Below are 7,358 nucleotides of genomic sequence, written 5' to 3'. Positions count from 1 at the left end.
CCTTTCTAGGCTTATTTCACGCCCTTGCGGTTGCCTAGTCATTCCTATGCACTTGAGGTTTTCTTGGCAAAGATACTGGAGTGGTTTGTCATTTCCTTCTCTAGCTCATTTTGCAGATGAAGAAACTGAGGCAAAAAAGGTAAGTGACTTGCTCAGGATCACACTGACAGTGTCTGAGGCCAGATTTGAACCCATGAAGATGAGTCTTTCTGATTTCAGACTCAGTACTCTATTTACTGCACCACCTAGCCGGCTCCTTCTATATTAAAATCCCCTTTGTTTTGCTGAAAGTTTGAGAGGGTTCATAGTAACAAATGAAATGGAAAGGTTAATCTGTGTGACACTATTTCTTGTTGCTGCAGTGACTGATGTACTTTGGCTAATGACTAGAGAACTGCTGCTGGTATGGACACCTGGGGATTTCTTAGTTTTCAATGGAGATAGAGATACTACAGAGATAGAGAGAGATACTGCCACAAGGATGCTGCTAGATGGTGCCACAAGGGGAATGCTCTGGGGTTTGCCTACTTATCCCTAGTGATGACTAGTAGATCAATCTATTTCCTAACCTCCTCCTCTCTCTTCCTCCCTCACTCCCTCCCTCCCTTAACTGCCCACTTCTGGAAGCCCTTCGGCTTCCTCCCTCCTCCCTGAGTGGACCATAAAAATACTCTAGTTTCCTTCTCAGGTAAGGGGTTTATTGGGATAACAATAGGATGGGAAACTGAGGGTTTCCCTAAACTATAAGGAGAATTTAGGAGGGTTATGGAAATAATCAGTCTTGTCACAGTGACAGAGAGACAGTTAGAGAGATGGATGGAGGACAACGTTAAAATCTTCTTTCTTTTTCACAAAGCCACCAAGAAAAGTCTCTCCTTCAGCCTAGTGAAAGCCAACTCTTGGTCAGTCAAATCTCAGAGAGAGCAGAGGTTACCCCTTGATCAGAAAGCCCAAAGCCAAGCCAGCCCTACAAGGGCCCTTCACCCAATGACAGAAGCTAACTGGGATCAGTTCTCAGCTTCTTCCCCTTCAGTCAGGCTCAACTGCCAACTCCTGGGAACATTCTGTTTGGAACCTTCTTCTTGATTGACAGGCAGGTCAGGTCTCCAGCTTGTTTCTTGCATCTTGGCTTGTCCTGAAAAACCTCTCTCTCTTCAAGTCTCTACCACACAAAAGAATTTAGGCATACAACTAATATTGTCAACTCTCCTTTTTTCTAAGGCATTAAGTTTTATCCACCTTTTCCCTACATCTACTGTCGAGGTAAAGTTGGAATGCAAATGTTATTTCTTCTGTCTTAGAGATGAGCATTAAGAGGTTGTAACTTAACTCAGTGGTAGCTAGGTGGGTACAGTGGGTAGAGTACCAGGCCTAGAATCAGAAAGACCTGAGTTCAAATTTGATCTCAGACACTGACTAGCCATATGCCCGGGTAAGTCACACTCCTTTTTGCCTCAGCTTCCCCATCTATAAAATGCGCTATGGAAGGAAATGCCAAATCACTTCATTATCTTTGCCAAGAAAGCTCCAAATGATGTCACAAAGATTCCAAAATGACTGAAATAACTCAAGAACAACAAAAACTTCACTCAAGTCACATTGGACCTGGGACTTAAATCCTGATCTTATTATGCTTTACTCTGTATTCTCTCTCTCCCTCCCTCTCCCTCTCTCTCTCCCTCTCCCTCTCTCCCTCTTCCTCTCTCTCTCTCTCTCTCTCTCTCTCTCTCTCTCTCTCTCTCTCTCTCTCTCTCTCTCTCTCTCTCTCTCTCTCTCTCTCTCTCTGTCTTTGTAATAGCGGTAAGACAGAAGGGCAAGGTTAAGTGACTTGGCCAGGGTCATAGCTAGGAAGTGTCTGAGGCTATATCTGAACTCAAATCCTCCCCACTCCCACACAGAGATACTGCTCTATCCACTGAGCCACCTAGCTGCCCCTTTGTGCTCTTTTCAATAACTAGTTTGCTTTATCAAACAGTTCCTCCTTAAATCTCTATATTTATAAAAACAGGCATTTCTTCCTTCAGCTACCCCCACTGATTATAGTAAGTTAGAACCACAAAAGATCTTAAAGATGGTCTCATCAACAAATAAATTCAACAAACATTGGTTCAGTGTTTAATGTGCCCAAAGAACTCTGGATCCTGGAAGAGAGGCAAAATAGAACTAAGTACATAGATCCTTGCTCTCTTGGAGCTTACATTTGTAGTAGTTCCATCTCCTCATTGTATAAATGAAGAAAATGTGGACTAGGAAAGGAAGGTGATCTTGAATATAGACATATACCAAGTCAGTGAGAGAACCAGTTAGCCAGAGCACCAGATGCCCAATTCCAGGCTGCTTCCTCTAATGGAGAGATATCAAGCATGCACTGACAACACTTCTGAATACAATCTAAACCAAATTAAAATGCTATTTGGAAATATTTAACAAATAAATAAAAATTGCAATAGAACTTAGATAATATGTGGTTCTTTAAGTCAATACATGTCACAGAAGGATCCTTATGTATAGTTTAGTGGTCCCTTTATATTTGAGTTTGATATCACTTTGCCCTACACCACTCTCACTACCTCACAGGCAAAGAGAACTACTTGGAGACCAAAGTCAAAGATATTCTTCTTAGAACAAAATGCTGAAAATTGAGTTTTGTTACATTTATGTTACTCTAATGACTACACAAATGGCCCTGTACTAGGACTGTAGGACCTGGGAAGTTGAAGAACTCAATCCAATGAGCATTTCCAAATACTATCCATATACTTATAGAACTTATGTTCTAGTAGTAAAGGTATTACAATAAGATAAATTCCCCAATTTTGTTGATTCAGTCTCCAAAGAAATCTATAGATTCCTCTCCTCCTCTCTATACTCATGGCCACCACCCTAGTTCCAGGCCTTCATCATTGCAGGAGCCTCTTGATTATTCTCTCTGACCCAACCCTATTTCTTTAATTCATCTTCTACCCGGCTGCCAGTGATCCTTCCTAAGGACAGGTCTGACCATGTCAATTCCCTGCCCAGTAAACTTTGAGGGATTCCTATTACCTTTTATTTTGCAAACAAATTCTTCTGTTTAGCATTTAAAACCCTTCATATTCTGGTTCCTACCTCCCTTCCCAATCATTTCCATTCTCAGATACTGTGGTCTAGGCAACCTGAGCTTATTTCTGTTCCTAGTGCTCCCCTCCAAATTACCTTATACTACTTTTGTAGACATTTTGTACATATAAAATTATTATTTGTATATAAAATTATTTCTTTTTTAGACCCTCACCTTCTGCCTCAGAATTGATACCAAGTATTAATTCCCAGGCAGAAGAGCAGAAAGGACTAGGCAATAGGGATTAAGTGACTTGCCCAGGGTCACATAGATAGGAAATTCCTAAGGCCAGATTTGAATCCAAAACCTCTCATCTCCAGGTCTGGCTCTCTATCTATTGAGTCAGCTAGCTGCCCCTAAAATTATTTCTGTAAGTGTTGTTTCCCACAAATAGAATGTATGCTACTTGTGGGTAAGGACTATTTCATTTTTGTGTTTATGTCTCTAATGCCTAACACATTAACACATAGCACATAATATGTAGTCAATATATATTTGCTGAATGATTGATAATACACTTTAAAATATTATTAATGCAGAAGAGGCAGCTCATTGGAAGGGTTGGCCTAGCAGGAAAATCTGGATTCAAGTTATTCCTTGGACTCATATTGGCTTGATGAACCTTTCAGAAACCCCAGACAATCCCCTAAGACTCTGAGTGGCCTTACATGTGGATCTGAATTGACAAAGGGAGTTTCCTCATGTAGAATTACATCTAGCAATAAAATTATAGGCATGGCCTAAAACAATAAACTACCAAGAAGAGGTACAATTGAATATTTCATAGTGAGTTTCTATCTTTTTGGCTGCCAGCTGAACTGGATGGACTATAATTGAGCAGTAGTTCACCACTGATGTCTCTTTGGTTTTTCCTTCATAATATCTCTCCTCTGATGCTGCCATGACCCTGATACAAGTCCTCATCACCTCCCATCTGGATTATTTATTTCCTAAAAGTCTCTCTCCTCTCCCTTCTATCTTTCAGTTGTCAAAATGAACTTCTAGAATAAAAGGTCTGAAGATAACATCTCTCCTCTTCAAAAAACTCCATTGGCTCCTTATCACTTCCCTCTGTTTGGAATTCAGAACCTTTCATAACTTGCCTCTTCCACCTTTCTAGCCTTCCTGTACCTTACAACATGTACTCTTCCATTCAGTGATGCTTAGCTCCTTGCTGTTCCTCTCATAAGACTCTCTACCTCCCAATTCCAAGCATTTTCACTGGCTGTTCTCTCAGTGCCTAGAATACTTTCCTTCTTCATCTCTGTCCCCTCGGTTTTCTTCATGCACATCAACTTCTAGCCAAAATCTCACATTTGACAGGAAGCCTTTTCTGGTCTTCTTTAATGTTAATTTAATGCATTACCTCTGTTAATTATTTCCAGTTCACTATGGAGGATAAAAAAATTACATATAGTTGTTGTCAAGTCATTTTCGATCATGTCCAACTCTTTGTGACAACATTTTGGGATTTCTTGGCCAAGACGCTGGAATGATTTGCTATCACCCTCTTCCACTCATTTTGCAGATGAGAAAATGGAGACAAAGAGTGTTAAATGACTTGCCCAGGGTAATATAGCTAGTAAGTGTCTGGAGTTGGATTTAAACTCATGAAGATGAGTTTTCCTGATTCCAAGCCCAAAACTCTATCCATTGTACCACCTAGCTACACATACACATACACACACACACACACACACACACACACACACTCATGATGTGTGTGCTGTTTGTCTGTAGTTGTTTGCATGTTGCTTTCCTCATTAGACTGTGAGCTCCTTGGAAGCAAGGACTGTCATCCTTTGCCTTTCTTTTTTAACCTCAGCTTTTAGCAAAGTGCCTGGTTCATAGTAGATGCTTAATAAATATTTATTGTTTGATAGACCTCTAACTTTAAAAATTCCACGTATCTATGAAAATGTTCCTAAAAATTGGAGGATGATACAATTATTACTGAAGATAAGTATTTTCAATGAGCTTCTGAACTTGGGTGAATTGTCCACATTGAGAAATGATTAAAACAGGCATTGCCGGGATATATACTTTAGAGTTAGGTCCAAAGAGGCTTTAGAGATTATTCATTTCTACCTCTCCCACCTTTTATAAATGATAAAACTGAGACTTACAGAAAACTTGAACTCTTTAAAAAATGTATTCTACAGAGAGAATTCATGCTTTACAATGTAGACACATTCCTCCTCCAAAGCGGCAGATCCAAATTTTTAAATATAGTCAATACCTCTGGCAGAGGTGGGGGGTGGGATTGGGAGGGGAGTGGATACCACCATGGCCAACAATGTGGTGGTGAGCTCCTTTGAATTATTTAGTTTGAGCTTTATATAACAGAGATATGGTCTATTATCCCTGGAAGTGAACTCAAAACTTTTCAGTTGGGAGGTCTCTGCATAGGATTCTGTTCAGCTGATATGAGAAGGAAGAGGAAAAAAAAGAAACAAAAACCGTTCATAGAACCTAATATGTGCCAGGCATTGTGATAAGCACTTATAATTATTATCTTATTTGATCCTTACAACAACCCTGGGACTTAAGTGCTATTATTACCCCTGTTTTATCATTGAGGAACTGAGGCAGAGAGAAATCAAATGACTTATGGGGTATTATATAGCCAGTAAGTGTCTGAGGCTAGATTTGAACTCAGATCTTTTTGACTCCAAGTCCAGTATTCTATCTACTGTACCACCCAGCTAATGTAGCCTTTGAAAATCCTTGCTTTCCTGGCATGGTGAGGAATTAGAGAAAGATTTTAAATTATTGTAGGGAAATAGCATGTGGGGGGGAGGGGCGGAGAGGGAAGAAATCTCTTAGTTTATCCTGTAGTTTTTTTTTTTAAGTTTTAAAGTAGCTTACTGTTATCACATTTTGTTGGATCTATCCCTACATGTGGGATGCATTGTTTACCCTTTTTCATAGGATGTCCTCCCATAAGCCAATCCTGATAATACCATATGGTTTTATGATTCAAAAAGATTTAGCTTGCATTTTCTCAGCTCCAAATGCAGTTCACATCCATGGCTTGCTTGGGCCTCTTTTGCATTTCTGATTTTACTTATGTGAGGAGTTTTGTAAACAAGTGAGGCTGGGATTATAGAAAGGGCTCTGGGTAGGGAGTTAAAACATCTGGATTCTGGTATTGACTAGTCCATTGACTAGCTAGGTGACCTCAAGCAAGCTGTTTACTCTCTCTGGGTCTTATTTTCCTGATCTAATCATAGAATCGACTACTCAAAGACACAACAGGTGGAAAAATTAACAAAAAAATTCTATCCCTTCCTTTGTTTTCACACAGACCAACACTCATTTTGACCAAAATGTTTGCTGAATTAATAGACTCATTTCAATTCACCTGGATCCAGCCAGATCCCCTTTCTTTTTGCTCAATTTAATGAATGTTCATAAAACAGTTGCTAGTACAAAGTACACCATGTACTAGGCCTGAGGATATACAGATGAAAAACATTCTTGCACTCAAGGAACTTATAATCTAGTGATCAGGGAAGCTATGTACCAAATACTCTTTTAACAAACAGTTAAGTGCTTCATATGTATAAAATTGTGTGGTTCCCTAAGGTTAGAAAGAGACATATATAGGTCCTGTCTTCAAGGAGCTTCAAATGAAATGGGATAATGGGGGGAAGGGCAAGGAAAAACATAAGTGTGTTCCAAGGAAGATTGAAATAAGGAAAATGAGAAGTTCATATTGCAAGGAAGAATTATTCCATTATACAGGAGTAAGTAATAAGAGACCTCTGAGGGAAGGAAAGGAAAGGGAATAAATATTTACCTAGTAACTGTGATGTACCAGACATAGTAATGTGTTTTTTTTAAACAAATATTTTCTCAAAATTAAAAGAAAAAAGAATGTTAAATATTTTTAAACCCTTACCTTCTGTCTTAGAATCAATACTGTGTATTGTTGGTTCCAAGGCAGAAGAACAGTAAGGACTAGGCAATGGGAGTCAAGTGACTTGCCCAGGATCACATAGCTAGGAAATGTTTGAGTTCAGATTTGAACCCAGGACTCCTCTCCAGATCTGGCACTCTATCCACTTAGCTAAGAAAAACAAAAAACAAATATTTTCTCAGTTGATCCCCTTAACAACCGCATGAGGTTGGTACTATTAGTATTCCATTTTTACAGTTGAAAAAACTGAGGCAAAGAATTTTGAAAAAGATGAAGTTTGTTTTGGGTCTCTGGTTTCTCCTTTCTGTAACTTCCATTTAATCAATGAGCAATTGT

Source organism: Monodelphis domestica, chromosome 1 (assembly GCF_027887165.1).
Source record: "Monodelphis domestica isolate mMonDom1 chromosome 1, mMonDom1.pri, whole genome shotgun sequence".
In the NCBI taxonomy this organism is placed as follows: domain Eukaryota; kingdom Metazoa; phylum Chordata; class Mammalia; order Didelphimorphia; family Didelphidae; genus Monodelphis; species Monodelphis domestica.
This window is presented reverse-complemented; position numbering follows the sequence as displayed.